Source organism: Eubalaena glacialis, chromosome 10 (assembly GCF_028564815.1).
Source record: "Eubalaena glacialis isolate mEubGla1 chromosome 10, mEubGla1.1.hap2.+ XY, whole genome shotgun sequence".
NCBI classification, from domain to species: Eukaryota; Metazoa; Chordata; class Mammalia; order Artiodactyla; family Balaenidae; genus Eubalaena; species Eubalaena glacialis.
In genome coordinates, this window is record NC_083725.1 from 31,532,964 (window position 1) to 31,556,551 (window position 23,588).

Below are 23,588 nucleotides of genomic sequence, written 5' to 3' on the forward strand. Positions count from 1 at the left end.
GGTAGCTTCGAGGCCGCATCAACGGAGCTTTCAAAACGGGAAAACTAGCCTTGTGCCATCAGTCTCTAATTTCTAGGTTGACACGCAGCATACACGCAGGAGCAGAGCTTCCTGGTTCTACGCAGTGTTCTGGTACTGAAACGGGTGCTGAAGCAAGGCCCCTAGGAGTGTTGAAAAGCTTACTACCTTGAAACTAAAGCAGAAAAACGATGAAGGCCTCATGGAGCTGCTGCACGCCTCTCGTTTTGCAAGGATAATCAGGGCCTTACTTCGAAGCTTGGGCTCACGTTGACTTTCACTTTAGATATAGCGCAGAGCAGGGTGAGCTTCCAACAAGGAACTGGAAACCCAAGGTTTTTTAGGAGAAAACTCATTTTCTTCTCAGAACCATGCCGGCAGTGAGGAAAACCCCGGCAACAACAATGCTTTTCAGGTAGCTTCGAGGCCGCATGAACGGAGCTTTCATAATGGGAAAAGAAGCCTTATGCCATCAGTCTCCAATTTCTAGGTTGACACGCAGCATACACGCAGGACCAGAGCTTACTGTCTCTACGCAGTGTTCTGGTACCGAAACGGTTGCTTAAGCAAAGTCCCTAGGAGTCTTGGAAAGCTTACTACCGTGAAACTAAAGCAGAACAGCGATGAAGGCCTCATGGAGCTGCTGCACGCCTCCCGTTTTGCCAGCATAATCAGGGCCTTACTTCGAGGCCAGTGCTCACATTGACTTTCACGTTTGGTATAGAGCAGAGCAGGGTGAGCTTCCAACTAGGAACTGGAAGCACAAGGTTTCTTTCGAGAAAACTCATTTTCTTCTATGTGCCATGCCGGCTGTAAGTAAAAGCACGGTAACAACAGTGCTTTTCAGGTAGCTTCGGGGCCGCATCAACGGAGCTTTCATAATGGGAAAACTAGCCTTGTGCCGTCAGTCTCTAATTTCTAGGTTGACACGCAGCATACACGCAGGAGCAGAGCTTCCTGGTTCTACGCAGTGTTCTGGTACTGAAACGGGTGCTGAAGCAAGGCCCCTAGGAGTGTTGAAAATCTTACTACCTTGAAACTAAAGCAGAACAACGATGAAGGCCTCATGGAGCTGCTGCACGCCTCTCGTTTTGCAAGGATAATCAGGGCCTTACTTCGAAGCTTGGGCTCACGTTGACTTTCACTTTAGGTATAGCGCAGAGCAGGGTGAGCTTCCAACAAGGAACTGGAAACCCAAGGTTTCTTAGGAGAAAACTCATTTTCTTCTCAGAACCATGCCGGCAGTGAGGAAAACCCCGGCAACAACAATGCTTTTCAGGTAGCTTCGAGGCCGCATGAACGGAGCTTTCATAATGGGAAAAGAAGCCTTATGCCATCAGTCTCCAATTTCTAGGTTGACACGCAGCATACACGCAGGACCAGAGCTTACTGTCTCTACGCAGTGTTCTGGTACCGAAACGGTTGCTTAAGCAAAGTCCCTAGGAATGTTGGAAAGTTTACTACCGTGAAACTAAAGCAGAACAGCGATGAAGGCCTCATGGAGCTGCTGCACGCCTCCCGTTTTGCCAGCATAATCAGGGCCTTACTTCGAGGCTAGTGCTCACATTGACTTTCACGTTTGGTATAGAGCAGAGCAGGGTGAGCTTCCAACTAGGAACTGGAAGCACAAGGTTTCTTTCGAGAAAACTCATTTTCTTCTATGTGCCATGCCGGCTGTAAGTAAAAGCACGGTAACAACAGTGCTTTTCAGGTAGCTTCGAGGCCGCATCAACGGAGCTTTCAAAACGGGAAAACTAGCCTTGTGCCATCAGTCTCTAATTACTAAGTTGACACGCAGCATACACGCAGGAGCAGAGCTTCCTGGTTCTACGCAGTGTTCTGGTACTGAAACGGGTGCTGAAGCAAGGCCCCTAGGAGTGTTGCAAAGCTTACTACCTTGAAACTAAAGCAGAAAAACGATGAAGGCCTCATGGAGCTGCTGCACGCCTCTAGTTTTGCAAGGATAATCAGGGCCTTACTTCGAAGCTTGGGCTCACGTTGACTTTCACTTTAGATATAGCGCAGAGCAGGGTGAGCTTCCAACAAGGAACTGGAAACCCAAGGTTTTTTAGGAGAAAACTCATTTTCTTCTCAGAACCATGCCGGCAGTGAGGAAAACCCCGGCAACAACAATGCTTTTCAGGTAGCTTCGAGGCCGCATGAACGGAGCTTTCATAATGGGAAAAGAAGCCTTATGCCATCAGTCTCCAATTTCTAGGTTGACACGCAGCATACACGCAGGACCAGAGCTTACTGTCTCTACGCAGTGTTCTGGTACCGAAACGGTTGCTTAAGCAAAGTCCCTAGGAATGTTGGAAAGCTTACTACCGTGAAACTAAAGCAGAACAGCGATGAAGGCCTCATGGAGCTGCTGCACGCCTCCCGTTTTGCCAGGATAATCAGGGCCTTACTTCGAGGCTAGTGCTCACATTGACTTTCACGTTTGGTATAGAGCAGAGCAGGGTGAGCTTCCAACTAGGAACTGGAAGCACAAGGTTTCTTTCGAGAAAACTCATTTTCTTCTATGTGCCATGCCGGCTGTAAGTAAAAGCACGGTAACAACAGTGCTTTTCAGGTAGCTTCGAGGACGCATGAATGGAACTTTCAAAACGGGAAAACAAGCCTTGTGCCATCAGTTTCTAATTTCTAGGTTGACACGCAGCATACACGCAGGAGCAGAGCTTCCTGGTTCTACGCAGTGTTCTGGTAGTGAAACGGGTGCTGAAGCAAGGCCCCTAGGAGTGTTGAAAAGCTTACTACCTTGAAACTAAAGCAGAACCACGATGAAGGCCTCATGGAGCTGCTGCACGCCTCTCGTTTTGCAAGGATAATCAGGGCCTTACTTCGAAGCTTGGGCTCACGTTGACTTTCACTTTAGGTATAGCGCAGAGCAGGGTGAGCTTCCAACAAGGAACTGGAAACCCAAGGTTTCTTAGGAGAAAACTCAGTTTCTTCTCAGAACCATGCCGGCAGTGAGGAAAACCCCGGCAACAACAATGCTTTTCAGGTAGCTTCGAGGCCGCATGAACGGAGCTTTCATAATGGCAAAAGAAGCCTTATGCCATCAGTCTCCAATTTCTAGGTTGACACGCAGCATACACGCAGGACCAGAGCTTACTGTCTCTACGCAGTGTTCTGGTACCGAAACGGTTGCTTAAGCAAAGTCCCTAGGAGTCTTGGAAAGCTTACTACCGTGAAACTAAAGCAGAACAGCGATGAAGGCCTCATGGAGCTGCTGCACGCCTCCCGTTTTGCCAGCATAATCAGGGCCTTACTTCGAGGCTAGTGCTCACATTGACTTCCAGTTTGGTATAGAGCAGAGCAGGGTGAGCTTCCAACTAGGAACTGGAAGCACAAGGTTTCTTTCGAGAAAACTCATTTTCTTCTATGTGCCATGCTGGCTGTAAGTAAAAGCACGGTAACAACAGTGCTTTTCAGGTAGCTTCGAGGCCGCATCAACGGAGCTTTCAAAACGGGAAAACTAGCCTTGTGCCATCAGTCTCTAATTTCTAGGTTGACACGCAGCATACACGCAGGAGCAGAGCTTCCTGGTTCTACGCAGTGTTCTGGTACTGAAACGGGTGCTGAAGCAAGGCCCCTAGGAGTGTTGAAAAGCTTACTACCTTGAAACTAAAGCAGAAAAACGATGAAGGCCTCATGGAGCTGCTGCACGCCTCTAGTTTTGCAAGGATAATCAGGGCCTTACTTCGAAGCTTGGGCTCACGTTGACTTTCACTTTAGATATAGCGCAGAGCAGGGTGAGCTTCCAACAAGGAACTGGAAACCCAAGGTTTTTTAGGAGAAAACTCATTTTCTTCTCAGAACCATGCCGGCAGTGAGGAAAACCCCGGCAACAACAATGCTTTTCAGGTAGCTTCGAGGCCGCATGAACGGAGCTTTCATAATGGGAAAAGAAGCCTTATGCCATCAGTCTCCAATTTCTAGGTTGACACGCAGCATACACGCAGGACCAGAGCTTACTGTCTCTACGCAGTGTTCTGGTACCGAAACGGTTGCTTAAGCAAAGTCCCTAGGAATGTTGGAAAGCTTACTACCGTGAAACTAAAGCAGAACAGCGATGAAGGCCTCATGGAGCTGCTGCACGCCTCCCGTTTTGCCAGGATAATCAGGGCCTTACTTCGAGGCTAGTGCTCACATTGACTTTCACGTTTGGTATAGAGCAGAGCACGGTGAGCTTCCAACTAGGAACTGGAAGCACAAGGTTTCTTTCGAGAAAACTCATTTTCTTCTATGTGCCATGCCGGCTGTAAGTAAAAGCACGGTAACAACAGTGCTTTTCAGGTAGCTTCGAGGCCGCATGAATGGAGCTTTCAAAACGGGAAAACAAGCCTTGTGCCATCAGTCTCTAATTTCTAGGTTGACACGCAGCATACACGCAGGAGCAGAGCTTCCTGGTTCTACGCAGTGTTCTGGTAGTGAAACGGGTGCTGAAGCAAGGCCCTAGGAGTGTTGAAAAGCTTACTACCTTGAAACTAAAGCAGAACCACGATGAAGGCCTCATGGAGCTGCTGCACGCCTCTCGTTTTGCAAGGATAATCAGGGCCTTACTTCAAAGCTTGGGCTCACGTTGACTTTCACTTTAGGTATAGCGCAGAGCAGGGTGAGCTTCCAACAAGGAACTGGAAACCCAAGGTTTCTTAGGAGAAAACTCAGTTTCTTCTCAGAACCATGCCGGCAGTGAGGAAAACCCCGGCAACAACAATGCTTTTCAGGTAGCTTCGAGGCCGCATGAACGGAGCTTTCATAATGGGAAAAGAAGCCTTATGCCATCAGTCTCCAATTTCTAGGTTGACACGCAGCATACACGCAGGACCAGAGCTTACTGTCTCTACGCAGTGTTCTGGTACCGAAACGGTTGCTTAAGCAAAGTCCCTAGGAATGTTGGAAAGCTTACTACCGTGAAACTAAAGCAGAACAGCGATGAAGGCCTCATGGAGCTGCTGCACGCCTCCCGTTTTGCCAGGATAATCAGGGCCTTACTTCGAGGCTAGTGCTCACATTGACTTTCACGTTTGGTATAGAGCAGAGCACGGTGAGCTTCCAACTAGGAACTGGAAGCACAAGGTTTCTTTCGAGAAAACTCATTTTCTTCTATGTGCCATGCCGGCTGTAAGTAAAAGCACGGTAACAACAGTGCTTTTCAGGTAGCTTCGAGGCCGCATGAATGGAGCTTTCAAAACGGGAAAACAAGCCTTGTGCCATCAGTCTCTAATTTCTAGGTTGACACGCAGCATACACGCAGGAGCAGAGCTTCCTGGTTCTACGCAGTGTTCTGGTAGTGAAACGGGTGCTGAAGCAAGGCCCCTAGGAGTGTTGAAAAGCTTACTACCTTGAAACTAAAGCAGAACCACGATGAAGGCCTCATGGAGCTGCTGCACGCCTCTCGTTTTGCAAGGATAATCAGGGCCTTACTTCAAAGCTTGGGCTCACGTTGACTTTCACTTTAGGTATAGCGCAGAGCAGGGTGAGCTTCCAACAAGGAACTGGAAACCCAAGGTTTCTTAGGAGAAAACTCAGTTTCTTCTCAGAACCATGCCGGCAGTGAGGAAAACCCCGGCAACAACAATGCTTTTCAGGTAGCTTCGAGGCCGCATGAACGGAGCTTTCATAATGGGAAAAGAAGCCTTATGCCATCAGTCTCCAATTTCTAGGTTGACACGCAGCATACACGCAGGACCAGAGCTTACTGTCTCTACGCAGTGTTCTGGTACCGAAACGGTTGCTTAAGCAAAGTCCCTAGGAATGTTGGAAAGCTTACTACCGTGAAACTAAAGCAGAACAGCGATGAAGGCCTCATGGAGCTGCTGCACGCCTCCCGTTTTGCCAGGATAATCAGGGCCTTACTTCGAGGCTAGTGCTCACATTGACTTTCACGTTTGGTATAGAGCAGAGCACGGTGAGCTTCCAACTAGGAACTGGAAGCACAAGGTTTCTTTCGAGAAAACTCATTTTCTTCTATGTGCCATGCCGGCTGTAAGTAAAAGCACGGTAACAACAGTGCTTTTCAGGTAGCTTCGAGGCCGCATCAACGGAGCTTTCAAAACGGGAAAACTAGCCTTGTGCCATCAGTCTCTAATTACTAGGTTGACACGCAGCATACACGCAGGAGCAGAGCTTCCTGGTTCTACGCAGTGTTCTGGTACTGAAACGGGTGCTGAAGCAAGGCCCCTAGGAGTGTTGAAAAGCTTACTACCTTGAAACTAAAGCAGAAAAACGATGAAGGCCTCATGGAGCTGCTGCACGCCTCTAGTTTTGCAAGGATAATCAGGGCCTTACTTCGAAGCTTGGGCTCACGTTGACTTTCACTTTAGATATAGCGCAGAGCAGGGTGAGCTTCCAACAAGGAACTGGAAACCCAAGGTTTTTTAGGAGAAAACTCATTTTCTTCTCAGAACCATGCCGGCAGTGAGGAAAACCCCGGCAACAACAATGCTTTTCAGGTAGCTTCGAGGCCGCATGAACGGAGCTTTCATAATGGGAAAAGAAGCCTTATGCCATCAGTCTCCAATTTCTAGGTTGACACGCAGCATACACGCAGGACCAGAGCTTACTGTCTCTACGCAGTGTTCTGGTACCGAAACGGTTGCTTAAGCAAAGTCCCTAGGAATGTTGGAAAGCTTACTACCGTGAAACTAAAGCAGAACAGCGATGAAGGCCTCATGGAGCTGCTGCACGCCTCCCGTTTTGCCAGGATAATCAGGGCCTTACTTCGAGGCTAGTGCTCACATTGACTTTCACGTTTGGTATAGAGCAGAGCACGGTGAGCTTCCAACTAGGAACTGGAAGCACAAGGTTTCTTTCGAGAAAACTCATTTTCTTCTATGTGCCATGCCGGCTGTAAGTAAAAGCACGGTAACAACAGTGCTTTTCAGGTAGCTTCGAGGACGCATGAATGGAACTTTCAAAACGGGAAAACAAGCCTTGTGCCATCAGTTTCTAATTTCTAGGTTGACACGCAGCATACACGCAGGAGCAGAGCTTCCTGGTTCTACGCAGTGTTCTGGTAGTGAAACGGGTGCTGAAGCAAGGCCCCTAGGAGTGTTGAAAAGCTTACTACCTTGAAACTAAAGCAGAACCACGATGAAGGCCTCATGGAGCTGCTGCACGCCTCTCGTTTTGCAAGGATAATCAGGGCCTTACTTCGAAGCTTGGGCTCACGTTGACTTTCACTTTAGGTATAGCGCAGAGCAGGGTGAGCTTCCAACAAGGAACTGGAAACCCAAGGTTTCTTAGGAGAAAACTCAGTTTCTTCTCAGAACCATGCCGGCAGTGAGGAAAACCCCGGCAACAACAATGCTTTTCAGGTAGCTTCGAGGCCGCATGAACGGAGCTTTCATAATGGCAAAAGAAGCCTTATGCCATCAGTCTCCAATTTCTAGGTTGACACGCAGCATACACGCAGGACCAGAGCTTACTGTCTCTACGCAGTGTTCTGGTACCGAAACGGTTGCTTAAGCAAAGTCCCTAGGAGTCTTGGAAAGCTTACTACCGTGAAACTAAAGCAGAACAGCGATGAAGGCCTCATGGAGCTGCTGCACGCCTCCCGTTTTGCCAGCATAATCAGGGCCTTACTTCGAGGCTAGTGCTCACATTGACTTCCAGTTTGGTATAGAGCAGAGCAGGGTGAGCTTCCAACTAGGAACTGGAAGCACAAGGTTTCTTTCGAGAAAACTCATTTTCTTCTATGTGCCATGCTGGCTGTAAGTAAAAGCACGGTAACAACAGTGCTTTTCAGGTAGCTTCGAGGCCGCATCAACGGAGCTTTCAAAACGGGAAAACTAGCCTTGTGCCATCAGTCTCTAATTTCTAGGTTGACACGCAGCATACACGCAGGAGCAGAGCTTCCTGGTTCTACGCAGTGTTCTGGTACTGAAACGGGTGCTGAAGCAAGTCCCCTAGGAGTGTTGAAAAGCTTACTACCTTGAAACTAAAGCAGAAAAACGATGAAGGCCTCATAGAGCTGCTGCACGCCTCTAGTTTTGCAAGGATAATCAGGGCCTTACTTCGAAGCTTGGGCTCACGTTGACTTTCACTTTAGATATAGCGCAGAGCAGGGTGAGCTTCCAACAAGGAACTGGAAACCCAAGGTTTTTTAGGAGAAAACTCATTTTCTTCTCAGAACCATGCCGGCAGTGAGGAAAACCCCGGCAACAACAATGCTTTTCAGGTAGCTTCGAGGCCGCATGAACGGAGCTTTCATAATGGGAAAAGAAGCCTTATGCCATCAGTCTCCAATTTCTAGGTTGACACGCAGCATACACGCAGGACCAGAGCTTACTGTCTCTACGCAGTGTTCTGGTACCGAAACGGTTGCTTAAGCAAAGTCCCTAGGAATGTTGGAAAACTTACTACCGTGAAACTAAAGCAGAACAGCGATGAAGGCCTCATGGAGCTGCTGCACGCCTCCCGTTTTGCCAGGATAATCAGGGCCTTACTTCGAGGCTAGTGCTCACATTGACTTTCACGTTTGGTATAGAGCAGAGCACGGTGAGCTTCCAACTAGGAACTGGAAGCACAAGGTTTCTTTCGAGAAAACTCATTTTCTTCTATGTGCCATGCCGGCTGTAAGTAAAAGCACGGTAACAACAGTGCTTTTCAGGTAGCTTCGAGGCCGCATGAATGGAGCTTTCAAAACGGGAAAACAAGCCTTGTGCCATCAGTCTCTAATTTCTAGGTTGACACGCAGCATACACGCAGGAGCAGAGCTTCCTGGTTCTACGCAGTGTTCTGGTAGTGAAACGGGTGCTGAAGCAAGGCCCCTAGGAGTGTTGAAAAGCTTACTACCTTGAAACTAAAGCAGAACCACGATGAAGGCCTCATGGAGCTGCTGCACGCCTCTCGTTTTGCAAGGATAATCAGGGCCTTACTTCAAAGCTTGGGCTCACGTTGACTTTCACTTTAGGTATAGCGCAGAGCAGGGTGAGCTTCCAACAAGGAACTGGAAACCCAAGGTTTCTTAGGAGAAAACTCAGTTTCTTCTCAGAACCATGCCGGCAGTGAGGAAAACCCCGGCAACAACAATGCTTTTCAGGTAGCTTCGAGGCCGCATGAACGGAGCTTTCATAATGGGAAAAGAAGCCTTATGCCATCAGTCTCCAATTTCTAGGTTGACACGCAGCATACACGCAGGACCAGAGCTTACTGTCTCTACGCAGTGTTCTGGTACCGAAACGGTTGCTTAAGCAAAGTCCCTAGGAATGTTGGAAAGCTTACTACCGTGAAACTAAAGCAGAACAGCGATGAAGGCCTCATGGAGCTGCTGCACGCCTCCCGTTTTGCCAGGATAATCAGGGCCTTACTTCGAGGCTAGTGCTCACATTGACTTTCACGTTTGGTATAGAGCAGAGCACGGTGAGCTTCCAACTAGGAACTGGAAGCACAAGGTTTCTTTCGAGAAAACTCATTTCCTTCTATGTGCCATGCCGGCTGTAAGTAAAAGCACGGTAACAACAGTGCTTTTCAGGTAGCTTCGAGGACGCATGAATGGAACTTTCAAAACGGGAAAACAAGCCTTGTGCCATCAGTTTCTAATTTCTAGGTTGACACGCAGCATACACGCAGGAGCAGAGCTTCCTGGTTCTACGCAGTGTTCTGGTAGTGAAACGGGTGCTGAAGCAAGGCCCCTAGGAGTGTTGAAAAGCTTACTACCTTGAAACTAAAGCAGAACCACGATGAAGGCCTCATGGAGCTGCTGCACGCCTCTCGTTTTGCAAGGATAATCAGGGCCTTACTTCGAAGCTTGGGCTCACGTTGACTTTCACTTTAGGTATAGCGCAGAGCAGGGTGAGCTTCCAACAAGGAACTGGAAACCCAAGGTTTCTTAGGAGAAAACTCAGTTTCTTCTCAGAACCATGCCGGCAGTGAGGAAAACCCCGGCAACAACAATGCTTTTCAGGTAGCTTCGAGGCCGCATGAACGGAGCTTTCATAATGGCAAAAGAAGCCTTATGCCATCAGTCTCCAATTTCTAGGTTGACACGCAGCATACACGCAGGACCAGAGCTTACTGTCTCTACGCAGTGTTCTGGGACCGAAACGGTTGCTTAAGCAAAGTCCCTAGGAGTCTTGGAAAGCTTACTACCGTGAAACTAAAGCAGAACAGCGATGAAGGCCTCATGGAGCTGCTGCACGCCTCCCGTTTTGCCAGCATAATCAGGGCCTTACTTCGAGGCTAGTGCTCACATTGACTTTCACGTTTGGTATAGAGCAGAGCAGGGTGAGCTTCCAACTAGGAACTGGAAGCACAAGGTTTCTTTCGAGAAAACTCATTTTCTTCTATGTGCCATGCCGGCTGTAAGTAAAAGCACGGTAACAACAGTGCTTTTCAGGTAGCTTCGAGGCCGCATGAACGGAGCTTTCATAATGGGAAAAGAAGCCTTATGCCATCAGTCTCCAATTTCTAGGTTGACACGCAGCATACACGCAGGACCAGAGCTTACTGTCTCTACGCAGTGTTCTGGTACCGAAACGGTTGCTTAAGCAAAGTCCCTAGGAATGTTGGAAAGCTTACTACCGTGAAACTAAAGCAGAACAGCGATGAAGGCCTCATGGAGCTGCTGCACGCCTCCCGTTTTGCCAGGATAATCAGGGCCTTACTTCGAGGCTAGTGCTCACATTGACTTTCACGTTTGGTATAGAGCAGAGCACGGTGAGCTTCCAACTAGGAACTGGAAGCACAAGGTTTCTTTCGAGAAAACTCATTTTCTTCTATGTGCCATGCCGGCTGTAAGTAAAAGCACGGTAACAACAGTGCTTTTCAGGTAGCTTCGAGGCCGCATGAATGGAGCTTTCAAAACGGGAAAACAAGCCTTGTGCCATCAGTCTCTAATTTCTAGGTTGACACGCAGCATACACGCAGGAGCAGAGCTTCCTGGTTCTACGCAGTGTTCTGGTAGTGAAACGGGTGCTGAAGCAAGGCCCCTAGGAGTGTTGAAAAGCTTACTACCTTGAAACTAAAGCAGAACCACGATGAAGGCCTCATGGAGCTGCTGCACGCCTCTCGTTTTGCAAGGATAATCAGGGCCTTACTTCAAAGCTTGGGCTCACGTTGACTTTCACTTTAGGTATAGCGCAGAGCAGGGTGAGCTTCCAACAAGGAACTGGAAACCCAAGGTTTCTTAGGAGAAAACTCAGTTTCTTCTCAGAACCATGCCGGCAGTGAGGAAAACCCCGGCAACAACAATGCTTTTCAGGTAGCTTCGAGGCCGCATGAACGGAGCTTTCATAATGGGAAAAGAAGCCTTATGCCATCAGTCTCCAATTTCTAGGTTGACACGCAGCATACACGCAGGACCAGAGCTTACTGTCTCTACGCAGTGTTCTGGTACCGAAACGGTTGCTTAAGCAAAGTCCCTAGGAATGTTGGAAAGCTTACTACCGTGAAACTAAAGCAGAACAGCGATGAAGGCCTCATGGAGCTGCTGCACGCCTCCCGTTTTGCCAGGATAATCAGGGCCTTACTTCGAGGCTAGTGCTCACATTGACTTTCACGTTTGGTATAGAGCAGAGCACGGTGAGCTTCCAACTAGGAACTGGAAGCACAAGGTTTCTTTCGAGAAAACTCATTTCCTTCTATGTGCCATGCCGGCTGTAAGTAAAAGCACGGTAACAACAGTGCTTTTCAGGTAGCTTCGAGGACGCATGAATGGAACTTTCAAAACGGGAAAACAAGCCTTGTGCCATCAGTTTCTAATTTCTAGGTTGACACGCAGCATACACGCAGGAGCAGAGCTTCCTGGTTCTACGCAGTGTTCTGGTAGTGAAACGGGTGCTGAAGCAAGGCCCCTAGGAGTGTTGAAAAGCTTACTACCTTGAAACTAAAGCAGAACCACGATGAAGGCCTCATGGAGCTGCTGCACGCCTCTCGTTTTGCAAGGATAATCAGGGCCTTACTTCGAAGCTTGGGCTCACGTTGACTTTCACTTTAGGTATAGCGCAGAGCAGGGTGAGCTTCCAACAAGGAACTGGAAACCCAAGGTTTCTTAGGAGAAAACTCAGTTTCTTCTCAGAACCATGCCGGCAGTGAGGAAAACCCCGGCAACAACAATGCTTTTCAGGTAGCTTCGAGGCCGCATGAACGGAGCTTTCATAATGGCAAAAGAAGCCTTATGCCATCAGTCTCCAATTTCTAGGTTGACACGCAGCATACACGCAGGACCAGAGCTTACTGTCTCTACGCAGTGTTCTGGGACCGAAACGGTTGCTTAAGCAAAGTCCCTAGGAGTCTTGGAAAGCTTACTACCGTGAAACTAAAGCAGAACAGCGATGAAGGCCTCATGGAGCTGCTGCACGCCTCCCGTTTTGCCAGCATAATCAGGGCCTTACTTCGAGGCTAGTGCTCACATTGACTTTCACGTTTGGTATAGAGCAGAGCACGGTGAGCTTCCAACTAGGAACTGGAAGCACAAGGTTTCTTTCGAGAAAACTCATTTTCTTCTATGTGCCATGCCGGCTGTAAGTAAAAGCACGGTAACAACAGTGCTTTTCAGGTAGCTTCGAGGACGCATGAATGGAACTTTCAAAACGGGAAAACAAGCCTTGTGCCATCAGTTTCTAATTTCTAGGTTGACACGCAGCATACACGCAGGAGCAGAGCTTCCTGGTTCTACGCAGTGTTCTGGTAGTGAAACGGGTGCTGAAGCAAGGCCCCTAGGAGTGTTGAAAAGCTTACTACCTTGAAACTAAAGCAGAACCACGATGAAGGCCTCATGGAGCTGCTGCACGCCTCTCGTTTTGCAAGGATAATCAGGGCCTTACTTCGAAGCTTGGGCTCACGTTGACTTTCACTTTAGGTATAGCGCAGAGCAGGGTGAGCTTCCAACAAGGAACTGGAAACCCAAGGTTTCTTAGGAGAAAACTCAGTTTCTTCTCAGAACCATGCCGGCAGTGAGGAAAACCCCGGCAACAACAATGCTTTTCAGGTAGCTTCGAGGCCGCATGAACGGAGCTTTCATAATGGCAAAAGAAGCCTTATGCCATCAGTCTCCAATTTCTAGGTTGACACGCAGCATACACGCAGGACCAGAGCTTACTGTCTCTACGCAGTGTTCTGGTACCGAAACGGTTGCTTAAGCAAAGTCCCTAGGAGTCTTGGAAAGCTTACTACCGTGAAACTAAAGCAGAACAGCGATGAAGGCCTCATGGAGCTGCTGCACGCCTCCCGTTTTGCCAGCATAATCAGGGCCTTACTTCGAGGCTAGTGCTCACATTGACTTCCAGTTTGGTATAGAGCAGAGCAGGGTGAGCTTCCAACTAGGAACTGGAAGCACAAGGTTTCTTTCGAGAAAACTCATTTTCTTCTATGTGCCATGCTGGCTGTAAGTAAAAGCACGGTAACAACAGTGCTTTTCAGGTAGCTTCGAGGCCGCATCAACGGAGCTTTCAAAACGGGAAAACTAGCCTTGTGCCATCAGTCTCTAATTTCTAGGTTGACACGCAGCATACACGCAGGAGCAGAGCTTCCTGGTTCTACGCAGTGTTCTGGTACTGAAACGGGTGCTGAAGCAAGTCCCCTAGGAGTGTTGAAAAGCTTACTACCTTGAAACTAAAGCAGAAAAACGATGAAGGCCTCATAGAGCTGCTGCACGCCTCTAGTTTTGCAAGGATAATCAGGGCCTTACTTCGAAGCTTGGGCTCACGTTGACTTTCACTTTAGATATAGCGCAGAGCAGGGTGAGCTTCCAACAAGGAACTGGAAACCCAAGGTTTTTTAGGAGAAAACTCATTTTCTTCTCAGAACCATGCCGGCAGTGAGGAAAACCCCGGCAACAACAATGCTTTTCAGGTAGCTTCGAGGCCGCATGAACGGAGCTTTCATAATGGGAAAAGAAGCCTTATGCCATCAGTCTCCAATTTCTAGGTTGACACGCAGCATACACGCAGGACCAGAGCTTACTGTCTCTACGCAGTGTTCTGGTACCGAAACGGTTGCTTAAGCAAAGTCCCTAGGAATGTTGGAAAGCTTACTACCGTGAAACTAAAGCAGAACAGCGATGAAGGCCTCATGGAGCTGCTGCACGCCTCCCGTTTTGCCAGGATAATCAGGGCCTTACTTCGAGGCTAGTGCTCACATTGACTTTCACGTTTGGTATAGAGCAGAGCACGGTGAGCTTCCAACTAGGAACTGGAAGCACAAGGTTTCTTTCGAGAAAACTCATTTTCTTCTATGTGCCATGCCGGCTGTAAGTAAAAGCACGGTAACAACAGTGCTTTTCAGGTAGCTTCGAGGCCGCATGAATGGAGCTTTCAAAACGGGAAAACAAGCCTTGTGCCATCAGTCTCTAATTTCTAGGTTGACACGCAGCATACACGCAGGAGCAGAGCTTCCTGGTTCTACGCAGTGTTCTGGTAGTGAAACGGGTGCTGAAGCAAGGCCCCTAGGAGTGTTGAAAAGCTTACTACCTTGAAACTAAAGCAGAACCACGATGAAGGCCTCATGGAGCTGCTGCACGCCTCTCGTTTTGCAAGGATAATCAGGGCCTTACTTCAAAGCTTGGGCTCACGTTGACTTTCACTTTAGGTATAGCGCAGAGCAGGGTGAGCTTCCAACAAGGAACTGGAAACCCAAGGTTTCTTAGGAGAAAACTCAGTTTCTTCTCAGAACCATGCCGGCAGTGAGGAAAACCCCGGCAACAACAATGCTTTTCAGGTAGCTTCGAGGCCGCATGAACGGAGCTTTCATAATGGGAAAAGAAGCCTTATGCCATCAGTCTCCAATTTCTAGGTTGACACGCAGCATACACGCAGGACCAGAGCTTACTGTCTCTACGCAGTGTTCTGGTACCGAAACGGTTGCTTAAGCAAAGTCCCTAGGAATGTTGGAAAGCTTACTACCGTGAAACTAAAGCAGAACAGCGATGAAGGCCTCATGGAGCTGCTGCACGCCTCCCGTTTTGCCAGGATAATCAGGGCCTTACTTCGAGGCTAGTGCTCACATTGACTTTCACGTTTGGTATAGAGCAGAGCACGGTGAGCTTCCAACTAGGAACTGGAAGCACAAGGTTTCTTTCGAGAAAACTCATTTCCTTCTATGTGCCATGCCGGCTGTAAGTAAAAGCACGGTAACAACAGTGCTTTTCAGGTAGCTTCGAGGACGCATGAATGGAACTTTCAAAACGGGAAAACAAGCCTTGTGCCATCAGTTTCTAATTTCTAGGTTGACACGCAGCATACACGCAGGAGCAGAGCTTCCTGGTTCTACGCAGTGTTCTGGTAGTGAAACGGGTGCTGAAGCAAGGCCCCTAGGAGTGTTGAAAAGCTTACTACCTTGAAACTAAAGCAGAACCACGATGAAGGCCTCATGGAGCTGCTGCACGCCTCTCGTTTTGCAAGGATAATCAGGGCCTTACTTCGAAGCTTGGGCTCACGTTGACTTTCACTTTAGGTATAGCGCAGAGCAGGGTGAGCTTCCAACAAGGAACTGGAAACCCAAGGTTTCTTAGGAGAAAACTCAGTTTCTTCTCAGAACCATGCCGGCAGTGAGGAAAACCCCGGCAACAACAATGCTTTTCAGGTAGCTTCGAGGCCGCATGAACGGAGCTTTCATAATGGCAAAAGAAGCCTTATGCCATCAGTCTCCAATTTCTAGGTTGACACGCAGCATACACGCAGGACCAGAGCTTACTGTCTCTACGCAGTGTTCTGGGACCGAAACGGTTGCTTAAGCAAAGTCCCTAGGAGTCTTGGAAAGCTTACTACCGTGAAACTAAAGCAGAACAGCGATGAAGGCCTCATGGAGCTGCTGCACGCCTCCCGTTTTGCCAGCATAATCAGGGCCTTACTTCGAGGCTAGTGCTCACATTGACTTTCACGTTTGGTATAGAGCAGAGCAGGGTGAGCTTCCAACTAGGAACTGGAAGCACAAGGTTTCTTTCGAGAAAACTCATTTTCTTCTATGTGCCATGCCGGCTGTAAGTAAAAGCACGGTAACAACAGTGCTTTTCAGGTAGCTTCGAGGCCGCATGAACGGAGCTTTCATAATGGGAAAAGAAGCCTTATGCCATCAGTCTCCAATTTCTAGGTTGACACGCAGCATACACGCAGGACCAGAGCTTACTGTCTCTACGCAGTGTTCTGGTACCGAAACGGTTGCTTAAGCAAAGTCCCTAGGAATGTTGGAAAGCTTACTACCGTGAAACTAAAGCAGAACAGCGATGAAGGCCTCATGGAGCTGCTGCACGCCTCCCGTTTTGCCAGGATAATCAGGGCCTTACTTCGAGGCTAGTGCTCACATTGACTTTCACGTTTGGTATAGAGCAGAGCACGGTGAGCTTCCAACTAGGAACTGGAAGCACAAGGTTTCTTTCGAGAAAACTCATTTTCTTCTATGTGCCATGCCGGCTGTAAGTAAAAGCACGGTAACAACAGTGCTTTTCAGGTAGCTTCGAGGCCGCATGAATGGAGCTTTCAAAACGGGAAAACAAGCCTTGTGCCATCAGTCTCTAATTTCTAGGTTGACACGCAGCATACACGCAGGAGCAGAGCTTCCTGGTTCTACGCAGTGTTCTGGTAGTGAAACGGGTGCTGAAGCAAGGCCCCTAGGAGTGTTGAAAAGCTTACTACCTTGAAACTAAAGCAGAACCACGATGAAGGCCTCATGGAGCTGCTGCACGCCTCTCGTTTTGCAAGGATAATCAGGGCCTTACTTCAAAGCTTGGGCTCACGTTGACTTTCACTTTAGGTATAGCGCAGAGCAGGGTGAGCTTCCAACAAGGAACTGGAAACCCAAGGTTTCTTAGGAGAAAACTCAGTTTCTTCTCAGAACCATGCCGGCAGTGAGGAAAACCCCGGCAACAACAATGCTTTTCAGGTAGCTTCGAGGCCGCATGAACGGAGCTTTCATAATGGGAAAAGAAGCCTTATGCCATCAGTCTCCAATTTCTAGGTTGACACGCAGCATACACGCAGGACCAGAGCTTACTGTCTCTACGCAGTGTTCTGGTACCGAAACGGTTGCTTAAGCAAAGTCCCTAGGAATGTTGGAAAGCTTACTACCGTGAAACTAAAGCAGAACAGCGATGAAGGCCTCATGGAGCTGCTGCACGCCTCCCGTTTTGCCAGGATAATCAGGGCCTTACTTCGAGGCTAGTGCTCACATTGACTTTCACGTTTGGTATAGAGCAGAGCACGGTGAGCTTCCAACTAGGAACTGGAAGCACAAGGTTTCTTTCGAGAAAACTCATTTCCTTCTATGTGCCATGCCGGCTGTAAGTAAAAGCACGGTAACAACAGTGCTTTTCAGGTAGCTTCGAGGACGCATGAATGGAACTTTCAAAACGGGAAAACAAGCCTTGTGCCATCAGTTTCTAATTTCTAGGTTGACACGCAGCATACACGCAGGAGCAGAGCTTCCTGGTTCTACGCAGTGTTCTGGTAGTGAAACGGGTGCTGAAGCAAGGCCCCTAGGAGTGTTGAAAAGCTTACTACCTTGAAACTAAAGCAGAACCACGATGAAGGCCTCATGGAGCTGCTGCACGCCTCTCGTTTTGCAAGGATAATCAGGGCCTTACTTCGAAGCTTGGGCTCACGTTGACTTTCACTTTAGGTATAGCGCAGAGCAGGGTGAGCTTCCAACAAGGAACTGGAAACCCAAGGTTTCTTAGGAGAAAACTCAGTTTCTTCTCAGAACCATGCCGGCAGTGAGGAAAACCCCGGCAACAACAATGCTTTTCAGGTAGCTTCGAGGCCGCATGAACGGAGCTTTCATAATGGCAAAAGAAGCCTTATGCCATCAGTCTCCAATTTCTAGGTTGACACGCAGCATACACGCAGGACCAGAGCTTACTGTCTCTACGCAGTGTTCTGGGACCGAAACGGTTGCTTAAGCAAAGTCCCTAGGAGTCTTGGAAAGCTTACTACCGTGAAACTAAAGCAGAACAGCGATGAAGGCCTCATGGAGCTGCTGCACGCCTCCCGTTTTGCCAGCATAATCAGGGCCTTACTTCGAGGCTAGTGCTCACATTGACTTTCACGTTTGGTATAGAGCAGAGCAGGGTGAGCTTCCAACTAGGAACTGGAAGCACAAGGTTTCTTTCGAGAAAACTCATTTTCTTCTATGTGCCATGCCGGCTGTAAGTAAAAGCACGGTAACAACAGTGCTTTTCAGGTAGCTTCGAGGACGCATGAATGGAACTTTCAAAACGGGAAAACAAGCCTTGTGCCATCAGTCTCTAATTTCTAGGTTGACACGCAGCATACACGCAGGAGCAGAGCTTCCTGGTTCTACGCAGTGTTCTGGTACTGAAACGGGTGCTGAAGCAAGGCCCCTAGGAGTGTTGAAAAGCTTACTACCTTGAAACTAAAGCAGAACAACGATGAAGGCCTCATGGAGCTGCTGCACGCCTCCCGTTTTGCCAGCATAATCAGGGCCTTACTTCGAAGCTTGGGCTCACGTTGACTTTCACTTTAGGTATAGCGCAGAGCAGGGTGAGCTTCCAACAAGGAACTGCAACCCCAAGGTTTCTTAGGAGAAAACTCATTTTCTTCTCAGAACCATGCCGGCAGTGAGGAAAACCCCGGCAACAACAATGCTTTTCAGGTAGCTTCGAGGCCGCATGAACGGAGCTTTCATAATGGGAAAAGAAGCCTTATGCCAACAGTCTCCAATTTCTAGGTTGACACGCAGCATACACGCAGGACCAGAGCTTACTGTCTCTACGCAGTGTTCTGGTACCGAAACGGTTGCTTAAGCAAAGTCCCTAGGAATGTTGGAAAGCTTACTACCGTGAAACTAAAGCAGAACAGCGATGAAGGCCTCATGGAGCTGCTGCACGCCTCCCGTTTTGCCAGGATAATCAGGGCCTTACTTCGAGGCTAGTGCTCACGTTGACTTTCACGTTTGGTATAGAGCAGAGCAGGGTGAGCTTCCAACTAGGAACTGGAAGCACAAGGTTTCTTTCGAGAAAACTCATTTTCTTCTATGTGCCATGCCGGCTGTAAGTAAAAGCACGGTAACAACAGTGCTTTTCAGGTAGCTTCGGGGCCGCATCAACGGAGCTTTCATAATGGGAAAACTAGCCTTGTGCCGTCAGTCTCTAATTTCTAGGTTGACACGCAGCATACACGCAGGAGCAGAGCTTCCTGGTTCTACGCAGTGTTCTGGTACTGAAACGGGTGCTGAAGCAAGGCCCCTAGGAGTGTTGAAAAGCTTACTACCTTGAAACTAAAGCAGAACAACGATGAAGGCCTCATGGAGCTGCTGCACGCCTCTCGTTTTGCAAGGATAATCAGGGCCTTACTTCGAAGCTTGGGCTCACGTTGACTTTCACTTTAGGTATAGCGCAGAGCAGGGTGAGCTTCCAACAAGGAACTGGAAACCCAAGGTTTCTTAGGAGAAAACTCATTTTCTTCTCAGAACCATGCCGGCAGTGAGGAAAACCCCGGCAACAACAATGCTTTTCAGGTAGCTTCGAGGCCGCATGAACGGAGCTTTCATAATGGGAAAAGAAGCCTTATGCCATCAGTCTCCAATTTCTAGGTTGACACGCAGCATACACGCAGGACCAGAGCTTACTGTCTCTACGCAGTCTTCTGGTACCGAAACGGTTGCTTAAGCAAAGTCCCTAGGAGTCTTGGAAAGCTTACTACCGTGAAACTAAAGCAGAACAGCGATGAAGGCCTCATGGAGCTGCTGCACGCCTCCCTTTTGCCAGCATAATCAGGATCTTACTTCGAGGCTAGTGCTCACATTGATTTTCACGTTTGGTATAGAGCAGAGCAGGGTGAGCTTCCAACTAGGAACTGGAAGCACAAGGTTTCTTTCGAGAAAACTCATTTTCTTCTATGAACCATGCCGGCTGTAAGTAAAAGCACGGTAACAACAGTGCTTTTCAAGTAGCTTCGGGGCCGCATCAACGGAGCTTTCATAACGGGAAAACTAGCCTTGTGCCATCAGTCTCTAATTTCTAGGTTGACACGCAGCATACACGCAGGAGCAGAGCTTCCTGGTTCTACGCAGTGTTCTGGTACTGAAACGGGTGCTGAAGCAAGGCCCCTAGGAGTGTTGAAAAGCTTACTACCTTGAAACTAAAGCAGAACAACGATGAAGGCCTCATGGAGCTGCTGCACGCCTCCCGTTTTGCAAGGATAATCAGGGCCTTACTTTGAAGCTTGGGCTCACTTTGACTTTCACTTTAGGTATAGCGCAGAGCAGGGTGAGCTTCCAACAAGGAACTGGAAACCCAAGGTTTCTTAGGAGAAAACTCATTTTCTTCTCAGAACCATGCCGGCAGTGAGGAAAACCCCGGCAACAACAATGCTTTTCAGGTAGCTTCGAGGCCGCATGAACGGAGCTTTCATAATGGGAAAAGAAGCCTTATGCCATCAGTCTCCAATTTCTAGGTTGACACGCAGCATACACGCAGGACCAGAGCTTACTGTCTCTACGCAGTGTTCTGGGACCGAAACGGTTGCTTAAGCAAAGTCCCTAGGAGTCTTGGAAAGCTTACTACCGTGAAACTAAAGCAGAACAGCGATGAAGGCCTCATGGAGCTGCTGCACGCCTCCCGTTTTGCCAGCATAATCAGGGCCTTACTTCGAGGCTAGTGCTCACATTGACTTTCACGTTTGGTATAGAGCAGAGCCGGGTGAGCTTCCAACTAGGAACTGGAAGCACAAGGTTTCTTTCGAGAAAACTCATTTTCTTCTATGTGCCATGCCGGCTGTAAGTAAAAGCACGGTAACAACAGTGCTTTTCAGGTAGCTTCGAGGCCGCATGAATGGAGCTTTCAAAACGGGAATACAAGCCTTGTGCCATCAGTCTCTAATTTCTAGGTTGACACGCAGCATACACGCAGGAGCAGAGCTTCCTGGTTCTACGCAGTGTTCTGGTACTGAAACGGGTGCTGAAGCAAGTCCCCTAGGAGTGTTGAAAAGCTTACTACCTTGAAACTAAAGCAGAACAACGATGAAGGCCTCATGGAGCTGCTGCACGCCTCTCGTTTTGCAAGGATAATCAGGGCCTTACTTCGAAGCTTGGGCTCACGTTGACTTCCACTTTAGGTATAGCGCACGGCAGGGTGAGCTTCCAACAAGGAACTGGAACCCCAAGGTTTCTTAGGAGAAAACTCATTTTCTTCTCAGAACCATGCCGGCAGTGAGGAAAACCCCGGCAACAACAATGCTTTTCAGGTAGCTTCGAGGCCGCATGAACGGAGCTTTCATAATGGGAAAAGAAGCCTTATGCCATCAGTCTCCAATTTCTAGGTTGACACGCAGCATACACGCAGGACCAGAGCTTACTGTCTCTACGCAGTGTTCTGGTACCGAAACGGTTGCTTAAGCAAAGTCCCTAGGAATGTTGGAAAGCTTACTACCGTGAAACTAAAGCAGAACAGCGATGAAGGCCTCATGGAGCTGCTGCACGCCTCCCGTTTTGCCCGGATAATCAGGGCCTTACTTCGAGGCTAGTGCTCACATTGACTTTCACGTTTGGTATAGAGCGGAGCCGGGTGAGCTTCCAACTAGGAACTGGAAGCACAAGGTTTCTTTCGAGAAAACTGATTTTCTTCTATGAACCATGCCGGCTGTAAGTAAAAGCACGGTAACAACAGTGCTTTTCAGGTAGCTTCGGGGCCGCATCAACGGAGCTTTCATAATGGGAAAACTAGCCTTGTGCCGTCAGTCTCTAATTTCTAGGTTGACACGCAGCATACACGCAGGAGCAGAGCTTCCTGGTTCTACGCAGTGTTCTGGTACTGAAACGGGTGCTGAAGCAAGGCCCCTAGGAGTGTTGAAAAGCTTACTACCTTGAAACTAAAGCAGAACAACGATGAAGGCCTCATGGAGCTGCTGCACGCCTCTCGTTTTGCAAGGATAATCAGGGCCTTACTTCGAAGCTTGGGCTCACGTTGACTTTCACTTTAGGTATAGCGCAGAGCAGGGTGAGCTTCCAACAAGGAACTGGAACCCCAAGGTTTCTTAGGAGAAAACTCATTTTCTTCTCAGAACCATGCCGGCAGTGAGGAAAACCCCGGCAACAACAATCCTTTTCAGGTAGCTTCGAGGCCGCATGAACGGAGCTTTCATAATGGGAAAAGAAGCCTTATGCCATCAGTCTCCAATTTCTAGGTTGACACGCAGCATACACGCAGGACCAGAGCTTACTGTCTCTACGCAGTGTTCTGGTACCGAAACGGTTGCTTAAGCAAAGTCCCTAGGAATGTTGGAAAGCTTACTACCGTGAAACTAAAGCAGAACAGCGATGAAGGCCTCATGGAGCTGCTGCACGCCTCCCGTTTTGCCCGGATAATCAGGGCCTTACTTCGAGGCTAGTGCTCACATTGACTTTCACGTTTGGTATAGAGCGGAGCCGGGTGAGCTTTCAAATAGGAACTGGAAGCACAAGGTTTCTTTCGAGAAAACTCATTTGCTTCTATGAACCATGCCGGCTGTAAGTAAAAGCACGGTAACAACAGTGCTTTTCAGGTAGCTTCGGGGCCGCATCAACGGAGCTTTCATAATGGGAAAACTAGCCTTGTGCCGTCAGTCTCTAATTTCTAGGTTGACACGCAGCATACACGCAGGAGCAGAGCTTCCTGGTTCTACGCAGTGTTCTGGTACTGAAACGGGTGCTGAAGCAAGGCCCCTAGGAGTGTTGAAAAGCTTACTACCTTGAAACTAAAGCAGAACAACGATGAAGGCCTCATGGAGCTGCTGCACGCCTCTCGTTTTGCAAGGATAATCAGGGCCTTACTTCGAAGCTTGGGCTCACGTTGACTTTCACTTTAGGTATAGCGCAGAGCAGGGTGAGCTTCCAACAAGGAACTGGAAACCCAAGGTTTCTTAGGAGAAAACTCATTTTCTTCTCAGAACCATGCCGGCAGTGAGGAAAACCCCGGCAACAACAATGCTTTTCAGGTAGCTTCGAGGCCGCATGAACGGAGCTTTCATAATGGGAAAAGAAGCCTTATGCCATCAGTCTCCAATTTCTAGGTTGACACGCAGCATACACGCAGGACCAGAGCTTACTGTCTCTACGCAGTGTTCTGGTACCGAAACGGTTGCTTAAGCAAAGTCCCTAGGAATGTTGGAAAGCTTACTACCGTGAAACTAAAGCAGAACAGCGATGAAGGCCTCATGGAGCTGCTGCACGCCTCCCGTTTTGCCAGGATAATCAGGGCCTTACTTCGAGGCTAGTGCTCACATTGACTTTCACGTTTGGTATAGAGCGGAGCCGGGTGAGCTTCCAACTAGGAACTGGAAGCACAAGGTTTCTTTCGAGAAAACTCATTTGCTTCTATGAACCATGCCGGCTGTAAGTAAAAGCACGGTAACAACAGTGCTTTTCAGGTAGCTTCGGGGCCGCATCAACGGAGCTTTCATAAAGGGAAAACTAGCCTTGTGCCGTCAGTCTCTAATTTCTAGGTTGACACGCAGCATACACGCAGGAGCAGAGCTTCCTGGTTCTACGCAGTGTTCTGGTACTGAAACGGGTGCTGAAGCAAGGCCCCTAGGAGTGTTGAAAAGCTTACTACCTTGAAACTAAAGCAGAACAACGATGAAGGCCTCATGGAGCTGCTGCACGCCTCTCGTTTTGCAAGGATAATCAGGGCC